The sequence below is a fragment of the Rana temporaria genome, chromosome 13, assembly GCF_905171775.1.
Source record: "Rana temporaria chromosome 13, aRanTem1.1, whole genome shotgun sequence".
Lineage (NCBI taxonomy): Eukaryota > Metazoa > Chordata > Amphibia > Anura > Ranidae > Rana > Rana temporaria.
The window spans coordinates 95142007-95165094 of NC_053501.1; the positions used below are offsets into that span (position 1 = coordinate 95142007).

Here is a 23088-nt window from a genome sequence, read left to right on the forward strand (position 1 = left end):
CCAATTCTGTCATTATACTGTCCACAAAGATTAGGAACAATAGCCTGGCTATAACCTGACTGAGTTCTCTGAGGACTCTCGGGTTTAAGACACAATGGCGGCTGGTGAAGTTTTAGGATGGGGGATGCCAGACCTCGCCCTTCCTTTTTGACCTCGCCTACTCCCTCATAAGCCCCACCCCTTATATAATCCACCCACTCTGTCCCCTGTATTCCACTTGCTTCCACCCATAGTGTCAGGAGTATACAGCCCCAGAATTATAGGACAGATTATACAGCTCAGCATCACAGGACAGACTATATAGCTCAGCATCACAGGACAGAGTACTGTATATAGCTCAGCCTTACAGATACGTTATATAGATCAGCATTACAGATAGTGAAGTATATAGATCAACATTAGGGATAAGCCGAACACCCCTCGGTTCGGCTCGGAGCAGAACATGCGAACGGGCAAAAAGTTTGTTCGAACACTGTTAAAGACTATAGAACATGAAAGTGAAAAATCAAAAGTGCTAACTTTAAAGGCTTATGCTGAGTACACACGGTTGGAATTTCCGCCAGCAAAAGTCAAATGTGAGCTTTTGGTCGGAATTTCCAACCATGTGTATGCTGCATCAGACTTTTGCTGTCGGAATTTCCACCAGCAAAAGATTGAGAGCAGGTTCTCAATTTTTCAGACGGAAAAAATTACGATCAGAAATTCCGATCATCTGTAACAATTCCAACATGCAAAATTCTGACACATGCTCAGAAACAATTTAATGCATGCTCGGAAGCATTGAAATTAATTTTCTCAGCTCGTTGTAGTGTTGTAGGTCACCACATTCTTAACGGTCGAAAGTTCAGAGAACTCTTGTGTATGCAAGCCAAGCTTCAGCGGAATTCCATCAGAAAAAACATCCAAGGTAACCCCTCACAGATACTCTTGTTGGGCGCATGAACGGACCCTGCTGTGAAATATTAGATCAAAAATTGTAATTACACAATTAAACAGGGGCAGAAAAATTGGGCTTTAGGCAGTGGTGGTGGTGCCCTAAACCAAAAATATTCTTAGAAGATAGCATCATCAAGATTGAGGAGGAATAGGATAGTCACTCAACATAGGCAGTCTTCAAGCGATCCCACATCCATAGAAAATTTGATCGGTTACATCAGCATCAGGTGCTTGATAGCTGCTGATCCAAGACTATCAACAGAGTCTGTGGACAGGCGCACTCTATGATCTGTTACAAACCCTCCAGCAGCACTGAATGTGCGTTCAGAAAGAATGCTGGATGCATGACGAGCCAGTAGCTCAATTGCATATTGAGCAAGTTCTGGCCAGTGGTCCATCCTCAAGACCCAGTAAACCAGTGGATGCTCTGTTGGAAAGGTCTCCAAGTCTGATCTTGCCCCTAGATATTCCTGCACCGCGTAATGCAGACGCTGGCAATGGTTGCTTGGATCGGTCAGACCTTGGCGCTGAGGACTAAAAAATTGTCTGAAGACATCGGTCAGCTGGCCACTTTCTCCACCGCTCTTCCTCTGACTGAATGAAGCCTCAGCAACACATTGTCCAAAACCAGGAAATTGTAACCTCCCAGGGTCTGGAAATGTATTGCACAATCCTTTCTTCAAGGCCTCCTTAAGATGTTTCATCCTCTGCTCCTTCTGCGAAGGCAGGATGAGTTCTGCAACCTTACCATTGTAACGTGGATCAAGAAGGGTTGCCAGCCAGTAATGATCCCTCTCCTTGATACCCAGAATCCTAGTGTCCTTTCGCAGGCTTTGCAGAATCAGCGAGGCCATGCAGCGTAAGTTTGCAGAGTACAACTCCTTGGGTTTTTGGAGACTGAAAACGATCCCTTGAAGACTGTTGCTGAGTGTTATCCTCCACGTCCATGCTGACAAAATTCTCCTCCTCTTCCTGTTTGTTTGGCGGACCCACAGGAATACTATCTGGACAAAGGGGGCCTTGAGAGGTAAGGAAGTCCTCCTCTTCCTCAAGTACCCTGTCCATTATTCCACAAAGCGTGTGCTCCAACAGGAAGACAAGAGGGACAGTATCACTGATGCATGCATTGTCACTTCTCACTATTCTTGTGGCCTCCTCAAATAGTGACAGGACAGTGCATGCATCCTTGATCAGTAGCCACTGGCGTGGCGAAAAGAAGCCAAGCTCCCCTGACCGTGTCCTGGTGCCATACTTACACAGGTACTCATTGATGGCCTTCTGCTGCATGTGCAGCTGCTGCAGCATTGCCAACGTTGAATTCCACCTAGTGGGCATGTCACAAATGAGGTGGTTGGTGGGTAGGCTGCATTCCCTTTGAATGTCAGCCAGCCGAGCACTGGCATTGTATGACCACAGACTTTTCTGGCCTGCCTCAGGAGATCCTGTAAGCCTGGGAACCTGCTCAAGAACCATTGCACCACCAAATTCAGGACATGTGCCAAATAGGGATGAGCTTTATGTTCAGGTCGAACATGAGTATGACTCGAACAATGGCTGTTTGCTCGTTCGTCAAAACACGAACATTATGGGGAGTTGGCGCCAAATTTGAGTGGCGCCTCACGCCCCATAATGCACTGTGACATCGCAGTGCATTGCTGTCTGATGATTGACCAAGCATGAACTATGACCTGCATGCTTTGGCCAATCACAGCGTCGTCAAAAAAGAGAGCCATAATTGGCCAAAGGCAGGGTGCCTTTGGCCAATTATGGCTCAGAGGGTCAAGTCCACACCCCACACTATAAGGCCGCCTGCTCATCGGCCCTGTGTAGTGTGTAGCTGGCGTTGACCAAGAGAGAGTGTTACTTAGATTGAGCAGGCAGGCAGATTATCCAGTTAGCTGCAGTGTATTTAGTATATATATATATACACATCCAGGCTTGTGTATATATATATAGATCTCACTGCAGGCTGTTCCTGGTGTACTTTTTCTAATATACTGTCAGGCAGGCAGGTGATTCAGTGAGTGGCATTTCATTTAATATATATATATATATATATATATATATATATATTATATATATATATATTATATATATATATATATATATATATATATATATATATATAGTAAAGTTGTGGGTTGTTAGTAGGGTTGCCACCTCATCCCTTTAAAACAGAACACATATGAATTACACAGGTTCTGTGGCTGATTAAGGTGGTAATTGAACTCAAGTGGAGCCTTATCTAAATTAAATTAGCCTCAGAACCTGTGGAATTCATATGTGTTCTGTTTTAAAGGGATGAGGTAGCAACCCTAGTTGTTAGCTCAAGTGGGATATGCGGTTTTAAGTGATTCACGCCAGCCAGGAACTATGTTTAAGGGCCTGGTAGCCCATTTCTATTAAAAAGGCAAAAATAAAAGTCCAATCAAAGGTTTCCCACGCAGGGGGTTCTTCTCCATCAAATACAAAACAGAATATACTAGCCCACCTGGCTCTCTGTAGCAGTACTTCTGCACGTTATCCTGGTCACCCAGACCAGCGGACTCCTTAACGTAGACGGCTTTCCTTCAGCGTCTACAGCTCTGCCTCTTGCAGTAGCCAACGTTCTGGCTGTCTCCTACAGCCTCTCTGATTTCTGGAGACCTCCTGTCTCTTACTGTGGAGCTGTCTCCAACTGGGAGCCATGAGGACTTCCCACACTTGCATTATAAAGGCTGTGCTCACCTGAGCACACACCCTGCAGATCATCCACAAAATCTGGATACAGGGTTGGAGATTCCATCCCACCCCAGACATTGTGGAATCTCCAAACTACAGAGCCCCATGTCAAAGTACCAAAACCTGGAGAAAGCTGCAAAAGCAGTCTTCTCCAGTCCACATCTACGCTCTGTAGAGTTGCACCCAGCAAATGTGCATACTCTGTGTCCAGCCAACTGTTCATTTTACCCTGACAGTAGCTCCTACTGTCACAATATAAATATATATATATATATATAAATATATATATATATATATAAATATATATATATATATATATATATATATAAATATATATATATATATATATATATATATATATATAATATGTGTGTAGCACTACCCCCGAAAGAGCTGCTGGTTTGATTTGGGTCTATGCTCTGGCTATCAACCCATGAAACTGGCTCAAACCCTCCCTTGGCACAACTGGTATCAGTAAGAATTGTGGTCCCCAATGGTTGTTGGGGAACACAATATTTTATCACAACACAATAAATATATATAAACCAATTGTTACCTGGTGTTGTACTGGGCACACAGATTTAACTTAACCAATGGAATTTTACTGGGTAAGCATAAAAGCAAGGGGACAAATGTAAGACAGCAGTGGACTACAGGGCGATTCCTTCAGCAAGATGTTCACACTGAAGCATCTCACAGCCAGGCCTCACCCAGTTCTCTCTGATAACAATGCTGTTCAGAGTATAACCAATTGCTTATATAAAGAGTAAATAAATAGATATTAACAGTCTACTTTACCTATCCGGCAGTCTTTAAATACTATACTTCACTAAGGTAGTTTGATTGATCAGACCAAACGTTTATATGATCGTTCTTAACTGTTCACACGTGTTTTAAAAAAAGGGGTTGTACTACACTAGGTAGTGACATGGCGGACTTTCAAAGGCAATCACAGGGACATTTTGAGTTATATAAAATAGATTTAATTACAAAAATACAAATATACAAATAAATTCCAATACATGTTGAGAAAAATACATAAATACATATAAAGCAATATATTTATCTCGCCGACGCGTTTCGCCTTACGGCTTCTTCGGGACGAGCTTTGAGATTTTATGACAAGAAGATATTGCTACTTGTATACGTCTGAAAAGAAATACACAGTTGTAACATACAAACAACATAGACACATAATCCAATAAAAATTGAGAGCCAACATGCAACAAAGGACTCAAAGAAATACCAGTAGGTTGGTGGCCATCCGATTCATCACGGATCATTGGAATCACAAGTAAAGAGGTACCAAGTGATGCGTTGGTAAGCTAGAAAATAACCAAAAACATAAAGTATATATATATACAAATATTATATGCATATATAGATGCATTCTGGTGTAATGGCTGATGGAACAATGGAGAACCTACCCCAATGGGAGGAGAAAAAAGAATCTCCTAATGATGTAGAGGGGCCACAGCGTGAATAAATTGCTGATTCTAGAATGAAAAGGTAAATATGTAAAGCCATGTATAGCCTAGCAAGGATAGAGTATAGATAAAAGCAAAAATAAACGAATACTAGATATCAAAATTTACAAAGGCAGCCCATTTACCTGAAAATTAAAACAGAAAAACAGAACCGGGACCAGCAAGGCAGAAGGCAGGTGAAGAAAGCCTGGGGGAAAATAGATTCCTACTACAGGACAGCCACACTGCACTGTCCAACAGAGGGCAGACCGGAAGGTTAGGAGCCTGTATAAAATATAGCCAGAGTAGCCATTAAGATAAGATAATAAACTGATAGGTATAGCATAGAGTGATATAAATGAGGGAAGATTATTACCTTGCAGCTTTAAGAGGTGTAGTATGTCCCGGGGGGGTAGCAGCCTGTGCTCCACGTCGGGTGAACGAATGAGACTGGCTTTATAAAGGCCAGCACTCGTTGGTGATGCGTCTCACGTCGGAAGAACGTGATGACGTCATCATCGGAGCGCCGAGATCGACGGCGCATAAACACAAGGAGGGGAGGGGAGAGTGAGCTGATATGCAGGCCAGGTTAGCTCAGTCTAATGAGCGCCGCAATGTGGCCAATGACAGCACGGGCAGTATGAGAGGGCGGTGTCTAAGGAGTTATAGTTGCCCACCCCATCCAGTCATTCACAATGGACTGGGCGTGGTCGTGGGCGTGGCGGCAACGATCGCAAAATCGAGCACCGCCGGCCCCCACATTTGAGTATCAAAAAAACAAACAAAGCCGAGAGCAATGTAAACAGGCCGCACTAAAAAGAGAGACAGCTGTAGTCAAGCAGATCCAGAAAGCCAACAGTGCTGTCATGGCCCAGCGATGGCATGCAAGAGAGTAAAAAGCCCAGGGCAGTAGGTCCCCATTTATAATCGTTCAGCCGACACCAGCAGCATCCAATACATATATATTGATAAACAATTCTTTTAATATGTCATGGCTATATTAGCGCAATTGAAATCCACAGTCGGTACAGTAATTATAACTTGCCACAAGATGGCAGATGGGAGGCAGGACAGAGACTCGTCCTAAAACAACCAATAATGGCAAAAAATTGAGATCCCAGCTGCATGTTGACGGTCAATAGGACTAAAAAAAAGAAATGTATTTACAAATATTTCAACAACTCGATATTTCCATACTATATCCATTCCCTGATTAGAAATATTGGGATCAGATTATTATATCTCACATCCATAGTTATGTATACATACAATGGTTTATAAAGAAAGAAAAAAAGAAAAAAACGAAAATTAGAAAAAAGATAAAATGAGTTAAAAATCAATAGTACTAAGTGACTTGTCACGTGTCATCCTATTTATTTGATTTATTCGTGTCTATATGATCTGAAAGATCAATCAAGGACACCGGACAATTATTCCTTGTTGTCCTAGACGGATAAACATGTTTCTTGGGTGTAACAAGAGCAGAGAAGTCAGAGAATGGGCTACTCATAAAGACATTCATGGGGAGGATAAGGCGGGGAGCCTCAGAAAATTGTCACTTGCAAAAAGATTTATTTACTTGCAAAGTGGTTGATAATGATACAGAGTTTTAGATAGTCAAAAAAGGACGTGTTTTAGTTGCATGCGTTGGTGCACTATGGTTAATTTGTAATCCAAAACGGGAACAAATAACTGATGAGATGAACTAAATAATCAAACTGCACCGGCAAGTCTAACGATCCACCCTCCTGCAATACAGTCAGTATGTTAGGGCAGGTGCCCGTCTCACCCAACCAAGTTAGGCCTTGTGCTTCAGGATGGCTCCGCCTGCAAGCTCCGATCCACGATCCTTCCGGCACCTTCAGTCTCTGGTCCCCAACAGGTCACAGTTGCACTGAAACACCGTCCGGTCCCTCCGTCAGAGATCCTCTCTCCAATGATGGTGATCCGCACAGGCGTGAATAGGCCTCAAGACTCTGGCCCAGATTTCCGTAGCGCGCCAAACACGTCCTCCTCCTTAAATTACCTCCCCAGCAGGCTGTGCGGAGTGAAAAGCATCCTGGGATTGCACCTTTCTGGGTAGTGTAGTCTATACACTTTACACTTTATATATACAGGCTTGTGTATACAGTATATATATATATATATATATATCCACTGTATCCAGTGTAGCTAGATCTGACAGCTGGCTGTTCCTGGTGTACTTTCTCTAATAAACTGTTAGGTAGGCAGGTGATTTAGTGAGCTGCAGTGCATAAAATATATATATAAGTCTCGTACATATATATACATACTTCCCAACATTTTGAGATGAGAATGAGGGACACCTACTAGCAAAAGTATGTAGGCATAGGACACGCCCCCTGCCACACCCCCTTAAAGGAGAACTGTGCTTCATGAGCAATATGACAAAAATAAATTACGATATTAATTATTAGAAATTGCGAGATTAAGATATATATCAATTTAACAAAAGTCTGCCTTTTTCAGTGTGTTGTTTAGACAATTTGAGTATTTTGCTTAAAGTTTAATAGAAGAATATAATCTAGTTGAATACAGTTGGACTAAGAAACTCTTTTATGTTTATGCATACATCCTGACCTCTGAAGACACGGAGCGCACTGGATGGGGCCACATGTTCAGAGAAACCTCAGGATGGAATTTGGGGGGCAGGTGGTGGACAGGAAGATCGCAGGAAGAGAAGGGGGTGATGAACAGGGAGATTGCAGGAAGGGATGGGGGGGTGAACAGGGAGTTTGCAGGAAGAGATGGGGGGATGAACAGGGAGATTGCATGATGGGATGAGAGGTAGACACTGAGATCACAGAATTGGATGGGGGGATTGCAGGATGGGATGGGGGATAGGGCGATTGCAGAGTTCAGGATGAATGGGGGTGGACAGAGAGCTCAGGAGAGAAACAGAAAGCATAAACCCAGGTCGGATGACCGATTTGTACGTCAGGACCGCTGCGGACCTCCACCAGAGTTTCCTCTGGCTTCACCCTGCCCAGGCATAGTTCACCATCTTTCGGGCCCTGCCACGAGCGCTCATGCTCCACCTCCTCGGTGGGGCGGGCGAGACAGGCCCTACATTACCACTAACTTGGGTGTTTCACTGGTGGAAGAAGACTCCTCTTTTCACACATTTAATTTATGTGCACTGATGTGAATCATAGCATATGGACTTTTTTTTCTTCTTCTGTTTTTCATTTCCTATTCACAGATTTGAAATTGTTTTTCATTATTTTTAATTTCATTATTTATTTATTTTTTTGATATATACATTTTTAATATTGATCATATTCATGTTCAGTCGTTTATTCACACTTGTGTTCACACATTAAAGGGGTGTTCCAGCCATTTTTAATGTTTATTAAAAGTCAGCAGCTACAAAAAGTGTAGCTGCTGGCTTTTAATAAACATACACTCACCTGCTCCACGTTCCAGCGACGCGCCAGGCCAGGGCTCCTCTCCTCTCCTCTCCCCCCCCTCTCCGGCCGGCGTCTTCATTCTAAGTGTGGGCACCCGGCCGTGACAGCTTTCGGCTGCGCCATCCGATTGGACAGGCGATCGCCTGGGACCTGTCACGTGTCCCAGGCAATCGCCTACATGGAGGGGCTGCCAAAAGGCGATATGACATATCGCCTTAGCAGCACCTCAGCGGAAGGAGGAAGTGGGACAGGAAGTCCCACTCCTCCTGAAGCCCCCACTCCCCCCCAACAAAAATTACATGACAAATGTGGCATGTAAGGGGGCGAGGAGTGGATTAAGCGGAAGTTCCACTTTTGGGTGGAACTCCGCTTTAAGTTTATCACAGTTTAGTTATTTAGCGCTGTACCTTGCTATACATATTGGGCCAGATTCTCAAAAGAGTTACGCCGGTGTATATGGAGATGCGCGGCGTAAGTGTAAAAATGCGCCGTCGTATCTATGCGCCGTAGTCACAGAACTAGATACGCCAGAAACAAGGCTTCTCCCGTCTGTCTTAACTTTTATAAGCTTACGCAGCGTAGGCGCATATTTACGCTGATGGCATCCTGAGCTTCCATTAAATTAGTATTCAAATATGCAAATGATGTAGATGCGCTGATTCCCGAACCTACGCGCGGTGCGCGTAAGACGAATGGCCGGCCTAAAGTTACCCCTCATAAAGCAGGGGTAACTTTGCCCCAGACGTGTGCAAGTCAGATGGAGAGCAAATACAGCAGCACCATTCCGGACGAGCTGAGCAACCACACTTATAGGACAACACATTCGTATGCCAACATGCCAGGGGCAGGCATGGTCTTGGCACTACTAGTGTGTGCAGAGGCGCGTAGAAGGAAGAGGAGGGCACGTGAGAGTGCACGGGAGAGGATATACCCACCGCGCATTAGCCTCTTTGCCATGGGTGATTTGAAGGTGTATCGCCGTTTCAGATTCAGCCCTGCTGCTATCCTGGAAATTACCAGAGCCCTGCAGGATGACATCACCAGCCAGACACACCGCTCACATGCAGTGCAGCCACTGGAGAAGGTCCTGGCAACACTGCATTTCCTTGCCACTGGTTCTTTTCAGCGCACAAGTGGAGCCGTGGCTGGGATGTCACAAACCAGCATGAGCAGATGTGTGCACCAGGTTGTCCCCGCAATCCTGAGACGCATGGCCAACCAAATCATCAAACCCACCCAGGAGGACCTGCGGCAGAAGGCAATGCGTGATTTCTGCCTAATTGACAGATTCCCACGCACCGTGGGGGCCATTGATTGCACCCATGTGGCACTACAGCCCCCCCGTGACATAGAGCACATTTATCGCAATCGGAAGCATTGGCATTCCATAAACGTACAGGTGATAGCCGATGCCAAATACCTCATATGGCACGTCCGTGCCAAACACCCCCCGGGTCCAGCCATGACAGCTACATATACCGTCAAAGCCCCATCCCAACAGATTTTGAATAGAACGTGTATAGGGACAGCTGGCTGGTTGGTGAGTGACATGGGAGTTAGGCATGACTGTCCGCCCCCATGATGCAGACATCACGAGGGGCACATGCATGAGGCACATGCATGACTAACATCCTCCTGTCTAGCACACACCCCACATCCTCATCACATTGGATTAGACCAAAGTACACCGCACGGTACTAAGGAGCAGCAACGCCGCGTCAAGGCCCCAATGATGTTGCTGTCCATTCATACGTCATTCATACGGACCTGGGGAGAACTTATCCCCAACGACCGAGGGTGACACCCCCTACTGCCAGGAGTGTCACCCCCCACATTCACACACCATTCACACTGTACGCTGCACTACTGCCTGTGTGCAGCAAAAATAACATAAAAAGCTCTTAACCAGAGCAAAAATCAAAGAAAAAGCTCTTACCCAGAACAAAAAGAACTCCAAAAAAAGATCACTTGCCCCGGCGCGGGCTACGCCTGGTGCCCAGGCTCCTGGCCCTCACTTGCCTGGGGGGAGCCTCAGTTGGGGGGGGGTGGGGCATCAGGTGAAGGAGCATCCCCAGGTCCCTCCCTGGCTGCCTGTCTGCCCTCCAATGCCACCGCTATGCGGCTGAGCACAGCCTCCAGGGAAGCTGTCTGGGCCTCCAGGGAAGCTGTCTGGGCCTGTACAGCCACTCTAAGGCACTTGACCTCCCCCACTAGTTCAGCCGTGGTCGTCTGCAGCTCCCCGAGGCAGGTGACCGTTGCTGCGCTGTTTACAGCCACATCCTGGATGACATCCGGTACTGGACCCGAGGAGGCCAGGCTGTCAGATAGGCGCCTCAACTCCACCACTAGTTCCCCCATATGGCGGCTCTGCTGGTCCTGCTGCCTGGCCAGATTTTCTTGCAGGATTTCGGGCGCACCCCTTGTCTTACGGGTCGCCTTCCTGGGGACAGGAGTGGCTGGGGCCCTTGCATAGGGGGAGGATCTTGAGGGGCTGGATCTGAGGGGGATGGGACAGGAGGGACTGGAGAGGTTGTGGGAGGACCCTGAGGGGCTGGAGATGTTGCGGCTGGTTGTTTGTGATGGTCGTGCCAACACATGCGATTCCTCCAAATACAGGAACACCTCCTGTTCTGTATGGACCACCTCCTCCTCAACCACCTCCTGCACTGAGGACTGCCCACTCCCCTCCACCAAGGCCTGTTGGCTTCCCAGGGGGTCAGCCAGAGAAACAGGATGCTCAGGGGATGCTATAGGCCGGCCACTGGCAGCATCGGATGGCCCCGCTCCCTCCTGCACACCTGTGGATGACAAAAAACATTCACATGTTGGTGGACCCACACACTTGTCACATGTTCCCTTGCCCCCCCACACATGCTACACACCAGATAGGAGTTCAAACACACTTACCTGTCCTCATGGCCGGCTCACCTGTGTCGTAGCCCTCCACTCCCTCCACCTGCTCCCTCTGAAGGCAGCGGGAAATGACCTGCTCCTCCTCAGTCAGCCGGATCGTACAGGGTGGTCCCCCTCCAGTGCCCCTGGAATGCTTATTAATCTTGGCCAGCTTGCCTCTCACCAAACCCCGCAGGTCATTAATTTTTTTTGGATGTCCTGGGGGGTCCTGACCTCATGACCTAGGGCATTCACTTGGGCAGCTATCCTCATGAGGATCTCATCCTTCTTGGATTTACTGGTGCTGCCACTATCTGCACCATGGAGGCGAGCGTCATACCTCTCCATGGCAGATACGATGATTGCCCTCTCATCTGGGGAGAAGTGTTTCTTCCGTTTCTCCTTCCTTGGAGCAGGCATAGCAAGGCAGCAATGAATGTCAATAGCACATACACCACCAACCCAAAAAATGGTGTAACTTTGCGCTCGACGGGCGCATGTGGTGACACTCTTATGCACTGGGCCGGCCCATCTCAGGGGGAGTTACACCTAATGTTGCTTTGCGCATGCGCAGAGGGGCGGGGCACGTCCGGCGCATGCTCCGTTCGGTCCGGACTTCATTTGCATGGGGTCACGCTTCATTAGAATGGATCAAGCCCACTTCCCTCCTACCTTCACTTGCGCCAGCTTACGCCAACACATTTAAGTTGTGCTAGCGCATCGTAGGACGCATGTGGTCCGGGAATATGGGACTTCTCTCTCCAAGTCATGTCGGCGTAGCGCATCTCAGATGCGCTACGCCTGACTAAATATGCGCCGATCTACGAGAATCTGGCCCATTGTTCTAAAACTTTGGGGCCAGATTCACAGAAAAAGTACGCCGGAGTATCTGCTGATACTCCGGCGTACTTTCAAATTTGCTGCGTCGTATCTTTATTTTGAATTCACAAACAAAGATACAACGGCATTTGGCTAAGATCCGACAGGCGTACGGCTTCGTACGGCTTCGGATCTTAGGATGCAATACTTCGGCGCCCGCTGGGTGGAGTTCGCGTCGGGTATGCTAATTAGCTGTTTACGGCGATCCATGAAGGTACGCGCGTTCGTCGCATTCTCTTACGTCGTCGCTAGTCGGCTTTTCCCGTCGTAAAGTAGTGATTGCTATTTAGGTGGTGTAAAATTAGACAGCCCATGTTAAAGTATGGCCGTCGTTCCCGCGTCGAATTAAAAATTTTTTTTTGCGTAAGTCGTCCGGGAATACGAAAGGACGTAACGCACGTCGCCGTTCAAAACATTACGTCGGGGCGACGTAATTTCTCGCAAAGCACGGCGGGAAAATTCAAAACGGAACGCGTCTAATTTAAATGGTACACGCCCCATTTGAATTAGGCGGGCTTGCGCCGGACGGCTTTACGCTACGCCGCCGCAAGTTTACAGGCACAGCATGTCTCCTCCCTCAGCAGTCATCTCATCAACGCGCCGCAGTACATTCAGCTACACACTCTTCCTCCAATAGTACGGCTGACGTTCAGCTCCGCCCGCCTCCTCCTATAGGCTGCCATTCAGCTCCACCCGCCTCCTCCTACAGAACTGAGCAGGGGGGGGGAGCTTGGATCCTCACAATGCGGGAAATTTAACCCTTTTGCAGGACTGCGGGAATATGCAGTCAGTGCGTGATAATCCCGCAGAATCCGTGCTTGTTGGGAGGTATGCAACTGGGTGGGTTCGGGGCGCAACACTTAAAAAATTACCTGTTCGGACTTACAAACAAATTCAACTAAACAAACCTACAGACCCTATCTTGTTTGTAACCCGGGGACCGGCTGTATTGGTTTCACTGGTCACCAAAAAGTGACACTAAGGCCCCGTACACACGACCGAACATGTTTGCTGAAACTGGTCCGCGGACCAGTTTCAGCAGACATGTTCGGTCGTCTGTACAGCCGAGCGGACAGGATTCCAGCGTACATTTGCCCGCCAGACCGTTTTCGAGCGGGCAAATGTTTCTAAACTTGCTTAGAAACATGCCTGCTGGAATCCTGTCCGTTGGACATGTTCAGTCGTCTGTACAGACTTACCGTACATGTCCGAGCAGCCGCCATCACTCGCATGCGTCGAATGACTTTGACGCATGCGTGGAAGCATTGAACTGCCAGGGTGTGTACAGCCATCATACAGAAATCTCCAGGCGGGCATGTATGCTGAAAACGGTCCGGCGGACCGTTTTCATCGTACATGTTTGCCCGTCTGTACGAGGCCTTAGTGTTAGATTTGTCCGCCGCAGAGTCGCAGTCCGGCTAAAAATCGCAGATTTTAAAAAAATGTAGATGTCCTTAAATATATCCCATAGTTTGTAGACGCTATAACTTTTGTGCAAAGCAATCAATATACGCTTATTGGGATTGTCTTTTACTAAAAATATGTAGAAGAATACTTATTGGCCTAAATTTATGAAGAAATTAGATTTTTGTACATTTTTGGGGTATATGTATTATAGCAGAAAGTAAAAAAATATATATTTTTTTTCAAAATTGTAGTTTTTTGTTGTTTATAGCACACAAAAATAAAAAACGCAGAGGTGATCAAATACCACCAAAAGAAAGCTCTATTTGTGGGAAAAAAAGGACATCAATTTTATTTGGGTACAACGCTGAATGACCGCCTTCAGCCCTTCATACTGAAGGCTTTTTCAGGTGTTTTAGCGCTACAAATAGGACCTGTAAAGCGCCTGAAACAAGCCTCCCATGCTTTCACACTGGGGCAGTGCGCTTGCGGGACGGGAAAAAAAGTCCTACAAGCAGTATTTCGCTCCATCGCACGCCTGTGGAGGAAAAAGAAGGGCTGTCAATGGAGTTTCTTTGCCCCCAGACCCACAGAGCTAGAGGAGGAGCCGCTATTGTCTGGTAAGGTGATGCGCTGTGTGCGCTGTATGTGCATCATTCTCACTTATTGGTCGGCTTCTTGCCTTTGGAATTCGCTGGTTTGGCAATGTACACGTGTGGGCTCTTGTGTTCAAATATTGATCTGCATGTGTATCACAGTGATGCCCACTCAGCGAATAGGATTAGCCCTTGAGACATAGTAAATGCCATTTCTTTTTGGTGGAAACATTTTCTGGCCACACCCCATAGGACAAGAGTGGCTGAGGGGTCAATGGGTGGGTCCGGCCGATGGGGGCGGACCTTTGGCTGGGCATCTCCGCACATGCTCACTTGTGTGCTTGTATGGTTATTTATACTTGAGAGCATCTTGTATGAGGGAGCAACTACTGACCACCGAGGCTCTGATGAAACCTTCTTCGGAAGGTTTACCCCCCTTCATGACCAGGCCATTTTTGGCAATATGGCGCAGCGTTACTTTAACTGACAATTGCATGGCTGTAGGACGCTGTACCCAAATAAAATGTATTCCTTTTTTCCCCACAATTAGAGCTTTCTTTTGGTGGTATTTGATCATCTCTGCACTTTTTATTTTTCGTACTATAAACAAAAAAAGACAGACAATTTTTGGTGCCATTTTGCTGTGGACCATCACAGCCAATGGAGGGCGCTAGACCACAGGTGATAAACAGATGAATCAACTATAATCGTGAACATACATATATAATATTCAATCATGTATCCCGGCATTTTGCTAACCACCATGATAGTGATCCTAGCCTGTGTACATTTTATGGCATTGATAAAATGAATAGACACTGGCGGGGAACACACATGACCCGTAGTGTCTCACAGAATGAGATGAAGTGGGTGCACAGATTACGAACAATGCAGCCCCTAGGTCTCAATATGGAACTGGATCTAAACTGTTTCTTAACCAATGATTGATAGGGAATGGCACAGATCTGGGTTCACTAAATTGGGTTCCCTTATTGATTTCAGTTAAATGAATGCTTCAGTCTTTTGTGAGTTATATATATTTTTTTAACTCCATTTATTAAACCTCCTTAGGGAATGAGGGGGATGTGGGGTTGGTTTAATTGTGACCGAGTCCAGTTATCCAACTCCACGTTGCATGTATATATTTTTTATATATGCATTTTTGATGATGGTTTTTAAAATTTTCAGGTTAAAAACGTTTTGGGTTTATTTGTGGCCCATTAGTGGTGTGGAATATAGGGATGACACCGCAATGGAGCTCAAAAAATCCTATCAGGCCTTGTACACACGACCGAACATGTCCGATGAAAACGGTCTGCGGACCGTTTTCATCGGACATGTCTGCTGGGAGATTTTGGTCTGATGTGTGTACACACCATCAGACCAAAATCCCTGCGGACAGAAAACGCGGTGACGTGGCGGCGACGATGATGCGGCCACGTGCGCGAACCAGGAAGTTCAATGCTTCCACGCATGCGTCGAATCACTTCGACGCATGCAGGGGATTTTGGTCCGATGGTTAGGTGTACTAACCATCGGACATGCTAAGAAACTTTTGTCCGCTGGAAACCTGTCCGCTAGGCCGTACACACGGTCGGACATGTCCGTGGAAACTGGTCCGCGCGGACCAGTTTCAGCGGACATGTTCGGTCGTGTGTACGGGGCCTCAGTAGGATGGGGTGTCTACTGTATATCATCCATTATGGGAGATTGCTTTGCACATCTAGAGGGAGGCAGGGGCTGTGCTCCTCTCTTTCTCTCTATTGATTTAGTGCTAGGATCTCCAGTTAAGTTTTTAAAAAAATTTTTTTTTTTTTTTTTAGGATTATAATGAAGGATCTTTGGGCCAGATTCAGGTACATTTGCCCAGGCGCAGCGTATCAGAGATACGCTACGCCGCCGTATTTTACCTGGCTCTAATTCGAATCCAGGAAGATTTTGCCCCGTAAGTTAAGGCAGCGTAGTGTATCTCTCGGCGCGTATTTCAAATTGGGCGGGTAGGGGGCGTGATTCATTTAAATAAAGCGCGTCCCTGCGCCGATTGAACTGCGCATGCTCCGTTTTAAAATTTCCCTCCGTGCTTTGCGCGAAACGACGTTGCACCGACATCATTTTTTGAACTTCGACGTGAGTTACGTCCTTTCCTTTTCACAGACGACTTACGCAAAAAAAAAAGATAATTAAAATTCGACGCGGGAACGACGGCCATACTTTAACATGGCAAGTCTATCTATACGCCGACTAGCGACGACGTAAGAGAATGCGACGGCCGCGTGTACCTTCATGGATCGACGGAAAAAGCTAATTAGCATACCCGACGCGGAAAACGACGCAAACTCCACCCAGCGGGCGCCAAAGTATTGCACCTACGATCCGAAGGCCTGTCGGATCGAAGCCAGAAGCCGTCGTATCTTGGTTTGAGGATTCAAACTAAAGATACAACGCGGCAAATTTGAAAGTACGCCGGTGTATCAGTAGATACGCCGGCGTACTTGCTCTGAGAATCTGGCCCTTTGTATCTAACTATAGTATCCTTTGTTTGCATACATGTATAGTTTTTGTATTAATTAATCCGTGTGATTTAGCATTAACCGTTTCCCATAAGAGACCATATTGCACGTCCAAAGGGATGCTAGGGCGGCAATGTCTCTGTTGTCTTATTTCTAATTGGTTGGTTCACTGCTACTATGTATCAGGCGCTAAAGTTTCTAAGCCGAACGGCGCCGAGGCTGCTTTCTAATTAGTCTTCCCCATACGGACCAATGAGTAGTACTCTGAGACTACATATACCATGATGCTCTAGTGACCAGGTCTGTCCCCCTGAAGATGTTCAATTAACGAAACGTACGTCAGAGGCGGTACCTGGTCAAGTGACGTGCTCTCCGACCTGTGGAGCTAGCAGCCGGGAACTCGAGTGTTTGCTACGGAGGTGGCGGTGATCCCAGACGACCCTTTACTTACCGCATATTGGCGGTGAAGTGTCTGCAGCCCCAGTGCCGGGAGGGACCCTTACAGTAAGAGGCCATTTGGCTTTTCCTTATGTTTTTAAAGTTGTAATAAAAGCAATATTACGCTATTGGCTTTCCCCTGTTTTTTTCACATATCCCTATTTGGAACGCCTGGGGACGAGGTTACATATCCATTATCCTGTCAACATGTGTGCAGGCACAATCCTGCTCAAGCCCTCAAGCACATTTTGGGTGTAAAGAAGATTCAAGTGTGGTGGTGGCACTTTATTTCACTTAATCAAGATCACATCAAATAAGAAAAGCAAATTACCTACTTATTGCACCTATATATTGGAACTTTGGGCCAGATTCACAGAACAGATACGACGGCGTATCTCCTAATACACCGTCGTATCTGTTGTTCTATCTATGCGGCTGATTCATAGAATCATTTCCGCATTGATAGCCCTAAGATCCGACAGGTGTAACTGACTTACACAGTCGGATCTTAGGATGCAGTACCTCGGCCGCCGCTGGGTGGAGTTTGCGTCGTATTCCAGCGTCGGGTATGCAAATTAGCAGTTACGGCGATCCACAAAGGTTTTTCCCGTCGTTACGTCGGCGCAAGTCTTAGTTTCCCGTCGCAAAATTAGGGGTACTTTAACATGGTGGAGTAATTTTACACCATGTTAAAGTATGCCCGTCGTTCCCGCGTCGCTTTTTAATTTTTTGTTTTTCCCGGCGTAAGTACGTTACGCACGTCGCGATTCACAAACACGTCGCGCCGCCGTAATTTCGCGCAAAGCACGTCGGGAAAATTGCGAACGGAGCATGCGCAGTACATTCGGCGCGGGAGCGCGCCTAATTTAAATGGTACCCACCCCATTTGAATTGGGCGGGCTTGTGCCGGACGTGTTTACGATACACCGCCGCAAGTTTACAGGTAAGTGCTTTGTGGATCGGGCACTAACACTGAAAACTTGCGGCGGTGTAACGTAAACGGGTTACGTTACACGGCCACAATTCTATGTGAATCTGGCCCTTTATGTCATAGAGGTTATCTATGACACAGAGACATTAATTAGTATTTTTCTTAATTAGTTCACTTTATATGATTGAATATTATATATGGATGTTCACGATTATAGTTGATTCATCTGTTTATCACCTGTGGTCTAGCGCCCTCTATTTTTCTATTCAACCATTGCAATCAGTATTGTTTATGAGGAGCAGCTTTTTTTAATTTTATTGTATTCATTTCATTTATATTTTTGGGCGCTGATTTACACTATTTTCATCACAGCCAATGATCTAGCTCTGGATGTTATAAAGGCTTTGGTCTTCAGTATCATGGCGGCGGTGCTATTTTGCTTTGGTCCATCACAGCCAATGATTTAGCTCTGGATGTTATAAAAGCTTCAGTGCCAGTTTCCTGATGACGCAAACTACATTGAAAATTGACACCCCATACACACGATAGAATCCATCCGCTGAAAAATCCCAGCGAATGGGTTTCTGCGGATAGATCCTATGGTGTGTACACTCCAGCGGATCTGTTTCCGCGGATATTTATCCCCTGGGATGGATTTCCAGCGGATAAATATTTGATGACATGCTATCAAATCTATCCGCTGGAATCCATCCCAACGGATGGATCCGCTGGTCTGTACAGACTCACCGGATCCATCCGTCCGAAGGGATCCCCCACATGCGTCGTAATGATTCGACGCATGCGTGGAATTCCTTATATGACAGCGTCGCGCACGTCGCCGCGTCATAATCGCGGCGACGGCGCGACACGTCATCGCCAGAGGATTTCGGCGTGGATTTCGATTCGATGGTGAGTACACTCCATCGCATGGAAATCCGCGGAAATCCTCGAGAGGATTTATCCGTGGAAACGGTCCGCTGGACCGTATCCGCGGATAAATCCTCCCGTGTGTATGGGGCCTAACACTGGAGCTGTATGTTTTCCAATTGAAACAGCTGAGACGCATGCCGTGGATTGTATCACTCTCAGTGACAAGCCCAACCGCTGTCTCCCCTCAAGCTGCGTGTATACCTGCCTGTTTACACCAAGTTTTTATCCTGTAAGTAATGCTAATAAAAAGACGGTATCACATTATTTCTGTTTTTGTGGCTCATTGTGGTGGAGCCTTTTGAACTTTCCAGATTGGAGAACCTGTATTTGGAATATACAGATATACAATGGAGAGCGGTTTCTGTTGAATTAAACTGGCGATTGATCCTATTCAGAGAGAGGCCGCGAGAGAGAGGACCCTGTTAAAGAACCCTGTACATACCTGAAGGTCATTTATGGCCATACACATTCAGTTAGCGCATTTGATTGTCACATCGGATGAAGCACTTTATGCATGCAAGTTGCACTTTTGAAAGCACAGTGGTTGGAGAATATAGATTTGGATTACAGCACGTTATGCCGCGTACACACGATCGTTTTTCGGCGTGAAAAAAAACGAAGTTTTTCGGCATGTAGAAAAAACTAAGTTTTTCCAACTTCATCATTAAAAAAAAACGACGTTGCCCACACGCCATCGTTTTAAATATAATGCTCTAGCAAAGCGCGGTGACGTACAACACGTACGACGGCACTATAAAGGGGAAGCTCCATTCGCCTTTGGGCTGCTTTAGCTGATTTTGTGTTAGTAAAAGACAATTTGCGCTTTTCTGTCTGTTACAGTGTGATGAATGTGCTTACTCCATTATGAACGGTAGTTTTACCAGAACGAGCGCTCCCGTTTCATAACTTGCTTCTGAGCATGCGCGGGTTTTTAACGTCGTTTTAGCCCACACACGATCATTTTTTACAACCCGAAAAACGACATAGTTTAAAACGTTGTTAAAAAATGCAGCATATGAGATATGAGCCGTCAGACTGCTGCAGCCATCCCAAATGGTACCTCCAAGTGTCCACCTTCTCAGCGGGTGCCAGCTTTGACAGGAACAACGGCTTCCAACAATGATTTGGCGAGCCTCTTCGAATGCCCCGTGTGCTTTGACTATGTCTTGCCACCGATCCTCCAGTGTCAAAGCGGACATCTCGTGTGTAGCAACTGTCGCCCGAAGCTCACATGCTGCCCGACCTGCCAGGGCCCTTTGGGGTCCATCCGCAACTTGGCGATGCAAAAAGTCACAAACTCTGTCCTCTTCCCCTGTAAATACGCTTCCTCGGGTTGCGAGGTGACGTTGCCGCACACGAAGAAGGCGGACCACGAAGAGCTGTGCGAATTCTGACCGTATTCGTGTCCCTGCCCGGAGGCTTCTTGTAAATGGCAGGGTTCCCTGGACGCAGTGATGCCTCACCTCATGCACCAGCATAAATCCATCACGATGTTACAAGGGGAGGATATGGTGTTTCTCGCCACGGACATCAACCTACCGGGTGCTGTTGACTGGGTCATGATGCAGTCCTGTTTCGGCTTTCATTTCATGTTGGTTTTGGAGAAACAAGAAAAGCACGACGGCCACCAACAGTTCTTTGCCATCGTGCAGCTAATAGGAACACGCAAGCAAGCGGAGAACTTTGCTTACAGGCTAGAGCTGAACGGTCACCGCTGGCGACTGATGTGGGAAGCCACGCCCCGCTCTATTCACGAGGGTATTGCGACCGCCATCATGAACAGCGACTGCCTAGTCTTTGACACAAGCATTGCACAACTTTTCGCAGAAAACGGCAATTTAGGAATAAATGTGACGATCTCCATGTGTTAATAAAAAAAGGCGTATTGCAAATTCTGCAAAAAAGAAATAAAAATGCTGCATGTTCGAAAAAAAATGTTGTCGTTTTTCAGAACCCGAAAAATGACATTTTTTTAAAACAACGTTTTTTTCATGCCGAAAAACGATCGTGTGTACGCAGCATTATACTGCGAATCCCATATCTGCATTCATTTGAACTTTAAAAATGTAATAATAATAATAATGCTTAATTATAGACATTAATAGCCAGATTCAGGTAGATGGGCGCATCTTTGTGCTGGCATAACGCAACGTATATGCGCTACGCCGGCATAAGTCAGAGAGGTAACTACACGATTCACAAAGCACTTGCTCTCAACGTTGCGCCGGCGTAACGTAAATTTGAAGGCGTAAGCCGGCGTAAGTGTAAGTGGATGTGACCTTATGCAAATGATGGTTTAATGATCTAAAGCTCCGTGTGCGGGAGAACCTGGCCGCCATTAGGAACAGACATGTGCACAGAATTTTTTTTCGTTTTTTTTGTTCTGTTTCGTATCGTTCCGTAGGTTCGTTTCCGTTCGTTTTTCGTAAGACGCCCGTTTTCCTGTTCGTTCCCATTCGTTTTTCGAACAACGATATTTTTTCGTATTCCGATTGTTTCGTATTTTCGTTACGTTTTATTTTCGTACATGCGGGATGGTTCGTTATTCTGTTTAATTCATGTTCGTTACTTGTTAGACAATAATTTTCGTGAATTTTCGTCAATGATTTGCATTCTGTGTTTTGGATTCCTTTTTCTGTTCGTGTTTTCAGTCGTGTGTTCGTGTGACATCTATGACAATTTGTTGTGGATGTCATGTGGGCATGCGACTGAAGATACGAACAGAAAAGGATTTTCGTCATTTTGTACTTTCGTAAATATATCGCGGGATTCGCTGCACTTTCAACGCGCGGCTCATCCATATTAACGATTGTTAAGCCCCATACACTTGGTCAGACTTTTTTAACAACAAACATAAAAACGATCGTTTTCCGTTCGTTCTCAGAAAATTTGTTCGTTTTTAAACTCCATCAGAAAACCATTTTTGGGTTCAAAAGTCTGGCCAACTGATCTCCCTTCAGATGAAAATCCACAGAAAAGTTTATTTGGCTTTACTGTACTACTCAGCACAAAAGAGAAGCTGCTTCACTAACTACACTCACTGCCCATTCAAAAAAACGAAAATTACATCTGTGGCAAGGGATTTGCATTCTGTGTTTTGGGTCCTTTTTCTTTTGGTGTTTTCGGTCGTGTGTTCGTGTGACATCTGTGGCAAAAGATTTGCATTCTGTTGAATCCAAAATACGAACAGAAAAAAGGAATTCAAAATACAGGGTGCAGGTCTTTTGTTGTGGATGTTGTGTGAGCATACGACTGAGGGTGCGAACAGAGAAGGGATTCAAACAAGATACAGAGTGCAAATCTTTTGTTGTGGATGTCATGTGAACATACGGCTGAGGATACGAGCAGAGAGGGGATTCAAACAGGATACAGAATGCAAATCTTTTTTTGTGGATGTCGTGTGAACATACGGCTGAGGATACGAGCAGAGAGGGGATTCAAACAGGATACAGAATGCAAATCTTTTGTTATAGATGTAATTTTCGTTCTTTTGCCGTTTTCGTTTTGTCGTATTTTCGTCAGATCGTTCGTTCGTATTTGCGGTTGTTCGTTATGCGGCTCATTCGTAATCCCGTAGTTTTCGTATTTTGGTGCTTTAATTTTTTCGTATGTACACATTATTCTGCGGGTACGAAAATGAACATTTTCGTACGAAAATAACATTAGTAAGAACGGGAATGCACATATCTAATTAGGAAGCACCAGAGGGGCACAGGTGGCGGACCACCATGCAACGTCAGTTTGACCCCGGAGGAGGAGGTGGTCGCCCGGTGTCTGCAGAGGGAGCAGTTGGAGGGCGTTGAGGGCTACGATTCCCGTGATGATGCCTCGAGGACAGGTAAGTGTTTTATATCCCCTATCCGGTGTGTAGCATGTGAGTGGGTGGAAGGGAATATGTGACAAGTGTGTGGGTCCCCCAACATGTGACTGCTTTGTGTCATCCACAGATGTGCA

The 23088-nt window shown here is 46.1% G+C and overlaps 1 long non-coding RNA gene and 1 pseudogene across 1 annotated transcript; one reads left to right on the forward strand and one right to left on the reverse strand.

Annotated features, from left to right (window-relative positions):
- Positions 1-4687: 4687 nt before the first annotated feature.
- Positions 4688-5729, reverse strand: LOC120920834. The gene is made up of 3 exons (XR_005744784.1): positions 5500-5729; positions 4904-4982; positions 4688-4806 (listed from the first exon to the last, which is right to left on the reverse strand). It is a non-coding gene; the product is annotated as an uncharacterized LOC120920834 (long non-coding RNA).
- Positions 5730-20150: 14421 nt separating this feature from the next.
- LOC120920423 lies at positions 20151-21027 on the forward strand (annotated as a pseudogene).
- Positions 21028-23088: the final 2061 nt, after the last annotated feature.